General features: G+C 36.5%; 2 pseudogenes; both read left to right on the forward strand.

Annotated features, from left to right (window-relative positions):
- The first annotated feature begins 447 nt into the window (after positions 1-447).
- Positions 448-6,113, forward strand: LOC148877734 (protein DETOXIFICATION 18-like; annotated as a pseudogene).
- A 2,284-nt stretch (positions 6,114-8,397) lies between these two features.
- LOC148877735 (protein DETOXIFICATION 18-like) lies at positions 8,398-10,888 on the forward strand (annotated as a pseudogene).
- The last annotated feature ends 452 nt before the right edge of the window (positions 10,889-11,340 follow it).

The following is an 11,340-nucleotide window of genomic DNA, read 5'->3' on the forward strand; positions in this document are numbered from 1 at the left end:
AAAAGTACTTTCGTAAAAGTATTTTCCTATAAGTGCTTTCATGAAAATACTTTTATAAAAATGCCTTCGTAAACATGATTTCGTAAAAATGCTTTCGTAAAAGTGTTTTTCATGAAAATACTTTTATATAAAAATGTCTTTGTAAAAGTGCTTTTATAAAAGGGTGTAATTGGCATTCTAAAAATTTACTGAGAACAATTCTGAGAGGAAAATTTGAGTAAGTGCTTATTGTATGAACACTTAAAAAAAAACTGAAAATTTGGGCTTAAAATATAAACCATTATTTTTAAAATAAACACTTATTTGGGGCTTATTTCACAAACAACAATAAATGCTTAATGGTGTGGTATACACCCAAATAAGCACTCCCAACCATGCCGTTAGATTTTATCATTTCTATTCCCTAGGTATACATATTTTTCTTTTATATAACATACATATACATAAATATTGCAAGGCAATGGATTGGAATTTAGGCGCATTTAGGCACACTCAGGCAGGTATGGATGTCGATTCAGAAGTCAGAAACTCCACCGATGACTTGAAAACTATGAAGATTTAGTTATGAAGATCATGATACACAGAGTGTATAAGAGAGGAGGTGGCGGACCTGGTGGTGGTGGTGCAGTGTAGGAAGACAAAGAGAGAAGAAGATCAGTAGAAGAGCCTAGGATGAATTCGAATACGACGACGGAGCCTTTGGTGGAATATGTAGGAGAGCAGAAGAAGGAGAGATGGAGGAAGGTGTTGGACATGGAGGAGGCCAAAAACCAGGTTATGTTCTCGGTGCCCATGATTCTTACTAACGTCTCTTACTACTCCATCACCCTCGTCTCCGTCATGCTCGCCGGTCACCTCGGTGAGCTCCAGCTCGCCGGCTCCACCCTCGCTAACTCTTGGGCCACCGTCACCGGCTTAGCTCTATTGGTCAGTTGACTCACTTCTTCTTTCTTCTTCTTCCTCTTCCGCTATAACTTGTTTTTTTTTTTTTCAGATTGGTCTAAGTGGGGCGCTTGAAACTCTCTGTGGACAAGCTTATGATGCAAAGTTATACAGGCTGTTAGGGTCTATCTGCAGTCTTCAATCATCATTTCTTTCATCTTCTCCGTTCTAGTAGCAACTGTGTGGTTCTATTCAGAGGAGATACTGGTTTTGCTTCATCAAGAGCGTCAAATAGCTCAATGGCTGGTGCTTATATGTAGTATCTAATCCCGGGTCTATTCGCATTCGGTTTTATCCAATGCATCCTCAGATTTCTTCAGTCGCAGTCTGTCGTCCTACCTCTCGTAAAGTGCTCAGCGATTCCATTCCTGATCGAAGTCGGCCTTTAATATGTACTGGTTCACCTCACACCTCTGGGATCCAGAGGAGCGGCGTTGTCTGTCTCGATATCGCTCTGGATATCATTTTCCATGCTGGCTATTTATGTCAACTATGGTGACAAATTCAAGCACACATGGGAAGGCCTTTCTATGGAATCCTTCCACCATGTAATTCCAGGCATGAAATTGGCAATTCCTTGCAATCATGGCGCGGTCAGTGTTCACCATGAGAATAAAAGTTATCATATTTTTATCTCTAAATATTCAGTCTTTTATACTTAATTAGTATTTAATTGAATTTATTATTTTTGAATTTCGATTCTGAAAGAAGGCGTAAAGAAAAAAACAAGGTTAATCGAGTAATTTTGCACAGTTTTAGCGTCATGCGTAGTAATCTGAGCATAACTCTCCAATCCGGACTCCGATTGAGATGATTTAAGATGCATCGGAAAGATAAGGAAAAACTCTACAACTTTCATGTTTTGAGTTTTGATAGATTTAAACTGTGTCAAAGTCAAAATCGGGCCCAAATTCTAAGCGAATTCATAAAGAAGCCCAGTTCGCTGCAGAACCCAATTCGTAGCAGAAGCCCAATTCACAGAGAAGCCTTGCAATGGCCCAATTCGTTAAGGAATTCCAATATGAATACAAGAATAAGAAACTGCAAAGAATCCTATCAGATTCAATTTTCTGATGTAATTCTAGAAAGATAAAAGAGATTGAGATTACCAAATAAGAGATAGGATATGATTAGATCTAAACTAATCATTAGGAATTAGGATTTTCTATTTTTGATAAAGAACTCCAAAAAGGAGTTGGAAATAGGAGAAGAAAGGCGGCAAAGAGGAGAATTGAAGATTCAAGGGCGTGGAGTTCCCCTCAATCGACTTCTATTCAAGAGTTTTTTTCCTTCAAATTTTACTCTCTATTATTATTCAATTTCACTTATGTTTAATCTAAATTTTATCGTTGGAATGATTCTTTTCTTTAATAATATGAGTAACTAAATTTCTTGATCTAGGATTTGGATGTAGTCTTTTGATTTGCCTATGATAGATTATATTTAATTGATTGGGTTGTTGATTGTTGGGATTTATCTTTTATCTTAGGGCTTAATGCTAGAAATTAATTGGCCATTAATTTCTTGAATTAAGGTAGTGTGAAGTAGCGAGAGTAAAAGCATAATACTAGTTCATTGAGATAATTGACCTAGGGTATGTATTTTTTAGAGATAAGAACACTCCTTTGTGATTGTTAAACTGATTTCCATTGATCTTTATGGGTTTGTGTTCATTGCCCGTGTTCACGAGAGTAGACATGCGGTTAGCATAAACACATGTATTGTATCTTGAGAAAGAACTTCATATAATTTAGGGAAATCTGATCATAAATTCCTACAACGATAACCCAATATAAGAAAACATAAGTATGTCATAGGTAATCATTTGATGAAACCCGAATCCTAGGCTTTTTATAATATTCTGAATTAAACCTATTTACTTGCATGATCATTTCTTTAATTTGATTTGAGAATTGAATTTCTAATTTCTAAATAATAGAGAAATCTTAAAATTTGGTACTTGACAACACTTTCCTTGTGGGATCGACATTCTATTCAGAGACTATTACTTGCCCACGATCTGTATACTTGCAGAAATCGTACAACATTCACATTACTGCTTATAGTGTTCTCTCACTTCTTTGTGCGTCCAAGCTTGCTTCCTGTCTCATTAAGTACTGTAATTTCTTTCTTTCATCTATCTTCCCCTTTAATTTCAGTTTGGAATACTGTGCTTTAGAGATCATGGTGCTATTGGCTGGGTTGATGCCAAACTCAGACAACACTACATCACTCAGCAATGTGGTATGATATCTCTACTCTTTTATGAAAATGGCAATGAAACAGAAACCCAAGAAGCATCAAAGCGTAAAGTAATTCCCTTCCCCACAAGAGAGACGCCTTTCTGTCTCAAGAAATCGACAGACATGTCCTAGGGGCTGTTTGGTTCGAGGAATAAGGGGTCTGGATGAATCCGAATTGGAATAGGCCATTCCAATTCCAATTGTTTGATTGGACAGAATCAAAATCTCATTTTCATTTTTAGTGGAATGGTGCCATTCCCGTTTGAATGAACGACCATTCCCTCCCCTTTCCTCTCCCTTGAGAATGAAATCCCATTCAAAATGATTTCAACACCAATTCTATTCCTGTCTGAACAAACAAACAATAGAAATAGACCATTTCAAATCAGATTCTGACATTTTGATTCCCATTCAAATTGCAAATCGAACGGACCCTAAGAATTGGTTTCCACTTGGGAAACCAAACTGCACAAGCGTAGTTGGATTTGCATGGACTTCAAGCTACCATACGGTAATTAATCAATTCCCACATTTTAAAATTCTAACTATCACGAATTTGAGTAAACTAGAAGTTTGGGTGTGAATTGCTTCGGGGACTGTCTAACCCATTTAATATTTGCAGCTAGCGTGAGTACAGAAGCTATCACATTTATGATTACGTATGGTTTCAGTGCCGCAGTAAGGTGCGTTTGGACAAAAGAACTATGTCAGTTATCTAAGATTCTAAGCCTTTACTTAGAACTTTTGTTTGCCTTTTAGGCTCAGTTTGTTTGTAGTGCAAATTAATTTTACTTGCACTGGCATAAATGCATGGGATTGCAAATACTTTAGTGTAAATTCTCGTTTGCTTTTGCTTCACATTTGACTCTGTTTATTTCTTTGTAAGAAGTAAAATAATATGGTCTCTACCTATGTGAAAGAGAACGGAAATAGGAGATAGATTACTTGGGAGTGAGGTAGGAAGCAAGATGACATAGTTCTCACTTTATATGAGAGAGAATTGAAGTAGGAGGAAGGTGGAGCAAAATTTGCACCATGTATGAATGCAAACGAGACAAAAGAAAAAAAAAAAACGGAAGGCTTGTATCAGGTAGGAGTGAAAATCATTATTACAAATAAAGGGATGCAAAAGTGGACCATTTGCAAAATTTGTGTCTAGTTCAGATTTTCACTACAGCCTTGGGCTCAGCTTGTTTACAGTGAGAATTTAATTTGCACTAGTGTAAATGAAGAGGAGTGCAAATAGGTGGTGTTTGTAAATTCTACTTTATTTTTGCTTCAGATTTGACTTTATTTTAGTTGTTTATGAGAATTAAAATGATGTTGGACCCACTTTATAGAATTAGGCAAAAGATTATTTGTTTGAAAGGAACAAGGTAGGAGACGAAATGATGTGGTCTCTACTTTATATGATAGGGAATCATGATAGCTAGGAGGAAGGTGGTGCAAATTTTGCATCAGTTTTTAGATGTAAAGTTTGTATTGCTAATGCATGCAAACGAGACAAAAGTACAAATTTTGCATACATAAAGGTACAAAACATAGCCACAAACAAATAGATCCAAAACAAAACTGGTGCAAATTGCACTACAAACAACATAAAGCCTAAGATAAAAAAAAAAAAAAAAAAAAAAAAAAAAAACCTTTTTTCTTAGCTTTACCTACATGATGCAATTGAAGTGACTTTTGTGGCAGCACAGTTAGTGGGAGCATCGAATATAAACCGAGCAAAGAATTCTGTAGCTGTGACTCTTTAGCTTTCTGTCATTCTTGCTCTTACAGTTATTGTAGTGCTAGCCCTTGGCCACAACATCTGGGCTGCTTTCTTCAGCAACAATCATGTCATAAATAGAGAATTTGCTTCCATGACTCCCTTTCTTGCCATCTCCATATTGTTCCATTCAGCGCAAGGTGTTTTATCGGGTGAGTGGAATCCATAGTTTTTAGTAGGGGTGCTCGTGAACTGGGTCGGGCTTAGCACCTATGTTAAGGGCCTATAACTTGGGCCCGGGCTGTTTGTGGGCTAAGTCAAAAATTTAAAAAGTATCTGTAACATTTATGTTATACGATATATAACATGGTTTTCAAATCACCGTTGATCTGGATGGTTGGACCGTTCAGCCTGATAACTGTGCAGGCAATCAGTTCCGTTTTACTCCAAATCTGGTCTTTGGTCAAAAACCATTGAATCGGTTAATGATCTATTGATCTGGGCGATTGAACCGTTGACCCGTTCAACAATTTTGACTTTTTTTTTTATTTTTAATTATTTTTAAAATTTTATTATTAGAACGGACTGTCCATTCGAATCGAATGATCGAACCATCAACACGAAAATCAATAGTCAGAACGGTTCCATTTCCGGGTCATTTTTTAAAACCATGATATATAATATATGTATAAAGACATATTTAATATATAAATAATATATTATAAGTCGAGCCTGAATAGAAAACCTAACACCAAGTCCAAAAGTTTCTGAGCTTAAAATGATCACCCCTAGTTTCTACAATGTTGGATTGTTTTCATTTCTCTGTTCAACTGATGCAAGCCTTCTCAAGTTGGTAGGAGTGTCCAGAGGATGTGGTTGGCAGCACTTGGGTGCAAGGACCAACCTGGAAGCCTTCTATACTATTGGAATGCCGATAGCTGCTCTCCTCAGCTTTAAGTTAAAATTGTATACTAAGGTGGCCAAATCATTTACATAAACTATTGTCATACATAAACTATTGTCATGTTTGATAAGTTTGAACAAACAAAACAAAATACCTAATTAATTCTGATTGTTTGGTGCAGGGATTCTGGATTGGTCTAATATGTGCTCTCTTTTGTCAAGCTAGCACCCTCCTACTAATTACAATGCTCACAGAATGGACCAGCGTAGAACTTGCAATAAATGGAGATAGAGGAAACCGAGATCTGGTGTAATTACAAGCATGATATAGGAAGGCACCAAGAATATTCCACATTTACAGGGGAATTTTTGGCTCAAATTTAGATTCAGTTTGGTTGCAGTGCAAACTGCATTTACATTAAAATAAATGCATGAAAATGAAAATTAACTGAGTGCAAATTCTGGTGCAGTTTTGCTTCAGATTTGATTTTGTCTTATTTGTTTGTGAGTAATAAAATAGGGAGCAAGGCGACATAATCCCCACCACCTTATATGCATGAAAATGAGAATAGAAGTAATAGGAGGATTATTTATTTAGGAATGAGGCAGAAAACAAGATGATGTAGTCTGCATTTTATATGAGAGAGAATTGAGGTGGGGTAAAAGGTGGTGCAATTACCAATGAGTGCAATTGAGCAAAAAGTACAAATTTTACATAAAGAGTGTCAATCATAATTACAAAAAATGAATACAAAATTGAACTGGGTGCAAAATTAATATACAGTTCAGATTTGCATTGCTAAAAAAACAGATCATTAGCGTCTTTTATTTTTGTTCCTAGAAAATATTTTTCATTGACTTTAAATATTAATTTTGTTTAATACCTTAATCGTCATGCAACCTCTAAAATTTATGAAAAAGATTATTGGATGGATAACTAACTGAAAATAATCATATTGAATACATAATTTAGAGATAGAATAAAGACAACAAATGTGATTGGAACCACTGGTAGGAAATACTTGAGGGCTTGGTTGAGGAAATACATGGAATTTGTATTTCATTATGTTTTTACATGTACAGTACTATTCTTGTACATTCATGATACTGTAATTCATACATATCGCATATGGACATTGGATTAATAAATGTAATGTTCGTGCCTTGAATTTTTTGTGGCGTTCTGCTTCATGAATCCGTTTTGAAATAATTTGAAAAAAACTTGAAAGCAAATTTTATAGTGATTTATGGTGAAAGGCCCGATCTATATTCAGCTTATAGGTCTGAACCGAATACGAAGAGTTATGTATTTTTGGGGTTATTTCTCTTGTATACTTAGTCTTTATCTTGTGAAAGAATAGAAAGACATTGAGTGTACTTTGGGGTTTAGGGTTTTCTGTGAGAGGTTGTGAGTGCACAACTCTGTATTTCTTCTCCATTACTGACTACATAGTGGATTTCTGCTCCTCTTTCGTCAGTGGACATAAACTATAAGCCAAACCACGTAAATATGTGTGTTTTCTGTGCTTACTTCTTTTTATCTCTGTTTTACTTTTATTTGGGTGCTATTCAAATCTGTTTTCTTGGATTTTTCCACAACAATAAATCTAAATCTAAATCCTATACTTCTTGAGTTTCTTCATAAACCTGAATTTTGGTCTTTTTGTGCAAGATGTACTCTAAACCCTACCAAACTTTGTCGCTTTGTACAACTATCCATTCAAACCCTACATAAAATTTGATTGAAAAATTCCAATCCTAGGATTATTTTCTTTATTTGAAGATTTTCTTCATTTGGAGTAAATATGCAGTTCTTGCAGTTAAGCCCTCTGTTACCCCAATCAATATCCTCTTTAGTACTAAAACTCTTAAACCCTTTCTAACCTATTCTTACGTCGATACTCATGCTTTGATCATATTGGTCCTACATCTGCACCAGGGAGTAGGGGTGTCAATTGGACCGGATTTGGCCCAATCCGATGAATACTTTAAACCATTTTGGACTAATCTAAGTCAATGTTTGGATCATTCAATCTGTTCAAATTGGTTTCAACTCAAACTTGGTTCATTGACACCTAAACAATGGACTAGATATTGGTTCAATCCGACCAATCCCAATCCAATCCAATAAATACTTGGGACTATTAAATCTGAACTGGTCCAATTCAATATATCTTACTTGTCCCTCCAATCTGTTCCAAATTGATTTTGATTTTGATGGGTCCAATCCAAAACTGGGAGGGTTTATTTGAAACACTTTTTTTTGGGGCTACAAAACAAGAGGGTAGCCATCCCCAATCCCCTGCACCCCCAGCCCTGGCGACAGAGGGAGTTGATCTCAGGTCTCTGTTATTTGAAGCCTAGCGCTGCTCTATCTCTACTTGCTTAAATGTTGGGTAATGCACATCTAAAAGGTCCGAAGATTTGGTCCACAGTACTATTGGTCTTGCCATGATCCTTGGTGAGGTAAAACTTCCAGCTGTACAAATAACAAACCACAACTAACTCTGACTAACTCCCTAAAAATTCTAATTGTGCAACAGAAACGTTTTTGGAGAATGAAGGTGGGAATAGGAGAGAAGGATGAAGGTGTTAGACATGGAGGAGGCCAAGAAACAGCTTCTGTTCTCCTTTCCCATGATCATTACCAACGTCTCCTATTACGCCGTCCCTCTCATCTCTATCATGTTTGCTGGTCACCTGGGTGGGCTTGAGCTTGCAGGCGCCACCCTCGCCAACTCTTGGGCCTTTGTCACTGGTTTTGCTCTCATGGTCAGCAACTCTCATCACTTCTTCTTCTTTAGAAGACTTCCATTGCAGACTTGGTTCGTCCAATTCCAGAGCTGAATGTAAGATGGATAAATATAGGGTCCCCCACTTGAGTTGACAGTGTAATAGGACAAATTGTCCTTAAGTAGATTCCAATTATCTGGTGGCAGAAAATTACTCTTATGTGGATCATAAATTAAAGCAAAACGAGATTAATAGTTGAGAGATAATCTATCATGTGTTTTTTCTTTTCCTCCTCTTCTTTTTATTTTTTTTAAATGTTCTAATGAGTTTGCTATTGCATATAAATTGCTTTCTGATCTGTTTGACTTCACATCATTGATTAATCAGTCATCCCATCCTATCACAAATTAATAATAACTTTTAGGTTTGTACATTTTGAAACAGTGGGGAAATGTATTAAAATATGGGGTGGGGTGGGGTTTGGGAAAATAAAACCAAAAAACCAATAAAAATTTATGAGAGGGGGGTCAAACTATAAATTTCTCTAATTTTTTAAGATTTTACCTGCAACCTGCAGGTGCAATGAAAGTAAGGAATTTGTGAAAATCCTTAAAAACTTTCCCTCAACTTTGTTTTTCTCTCTTATTTTCTATCAGACTAAACATAGCCTTTAAGTCCTCCAAAATGGATGCCTAGAAAGCCAATTCTCTCAATCTTGCCAATTACTACCTGTAGTAGACAGCTCCAGTCCATCTGAAAATTCTAATCGATCAGTTGTGTCCATCCGTAGAGTACTCCAACAGAGAAAAAGGGAGAGGTGGCAGAAAGCCATGCCTTGAAAGTCTCTTGTCTACCATTGTTATCATAGGACAGAAACAAACTGCTTTAATAAATAAACCGAATAACTTAAATCATGATAAGAGAGGAATTTAACTCGTGATAATAACAGAATAGAAGCTATATCCGGATTTATGTGATGATGGTGATGGATGGAAACCATAATATTTCATCTTTTTCTGAGAAATTTTCATTATGTATTTTACCAACTTTTACTTTTCATGGTTCTATGCTACAATTTATTCCTTGTTTCATCCTGTTTTTCTTCAGACTGGTCTAGGTGGTGCGCTTGAAACACTTTGTGGTCAAAGATATTGTGCCAGGTTATACAGGATGTTAGGCGTATATTTACAATCTTCAATCATCATCTCTTTCATCTTCAGTGTCCTTGTAAGTTTTGTCTGGTTCTATTCAAAACCCATACTGGTTTTTCTTCATCAAGAGCACCAAATACCCAAATGGCTGGTCTCTACATGAAGTATCTGATCCCGGGTTTCTTCTCATTCGGCTTCCTGCAATGCATTATCAGATTTTTTCAGACACAGTATGTCGTTACACCACTTGTTGGGTGCTCCCTGGTCCCATTGTTCATCCATGTCGGCCTTGCATATGTACTGGTTCACTTAACTCCTCTGGGTTTCAGGGGAGTACCATTATCAGCCGCTATATCATTGTGGATATCGTTGCTAATGCTGGCCTTCTATGTCAACTATGCTAACAAATTCAAGCATACATGGGAAGGTCTATCCATGGAATCCTTCAACTACGTACTACCAAGCATGAAATTGGCCATCCCCTCTTCAATCATGGTATGGTAAGTTAGCCTCTAATTCATGGTATTCTATTTTCTCTATATTCAGGCTTAATTTGGTCTGATAGATTGTCCTTTTCTTTATTTTAATTTTCTCTAATATCAGTCTGGAGTTTTGGGCTTTTGGGATTCTTGTGATACTGGCTGGATTGATGCCTAACTCCGAGAAAACTACACCTTTGATAGCAATATGGTATAGTTTCTTCACTCTCCTCTTGTACTTCCTACATGTTTTGAATTTGAGCAGTGTAAATGTTTTAGTGTTAATCTATTTTGGAAATTATCTAATCTATGTTATCAATGTAGCGTGAACACAGAGGCTGTGATATTCAATATTATCTATGGTTTCAGTGCTGCCGTAAGGTATGCTTGGAGAAGAGTTTGATGTAAACTGAGCTTTCTGTTAGATGAAATGTTTCTACCAGTTTTATCCAGATAATTAAACGGGCATTCTCTTGCAGCACAAGGGTGTCTAATGAATTGGGAGCAACAAACGTGGATAGAGCTAAGAATGCTGTGGCAGTGACTCTCAAACTTTCCATTGTAGTAGCTCTTATAGTTGTTATAGCCCTGTTTCTTGGCCATAATATATGGGCTGGTCTCTTCGGTGATAGTCTTGTAATAAAGAGTGGATTTGTGTCCATGACTCCACTTCTTGCCTTCTCTATGTTTCTTGATTCGTCACAGGGTGTGTTATCAGGTCAGTGACATCCGTAGTTTCTACAATGATGAATTGTTTTCAGTAATTTACTTCAATTGATGCAGGCTTTCTTAATTTCATAGGTGTGTGCAGAGGATGTGGTTGGCAGCACTTGGCTGCATGGACCAACTTGGCAGCCTTCTACATTATTGGCATGCCAATATCTATCCTCCTTGGCTTTAAGTTTGGATTATATGCTAAGGTGATCTACCTATTGAATTCAATTTGCAAATCTGAACTTACCTGTCAAATGGGTCTGTTATTTTGGACTAATTCTTCAAATAAATATCTTTAATGTGACCAATCAAATAAATAATATTTCAGAACCCTGATATTACCATATATAACTCCAAGTCTCCAAGTTTAAAATTTATAATAATCTTGAAAAGGGAAAATACCTAATAAAGTCAGCATGTTTTGGTGCAGGGATTGTGGCTTGGTCTGATTTGTGGCCTCTTCT

Source organism: Nelumbo lutea, chromosome 1, assembly GCF_056320005.1.
Source record: "Nelumbo lutea isolate HS-2025 chromosome 1, American lotus-T2T, whole genome shotgun sequence".
In the NCBI taxonomy this organism is placed as follows: Eukaryota; Viridiplantae; Streptophyta; class Magnoliopsida; order Proteales; family Nelumbonaceae; genus Nelumbo; species Nelumbo lutea.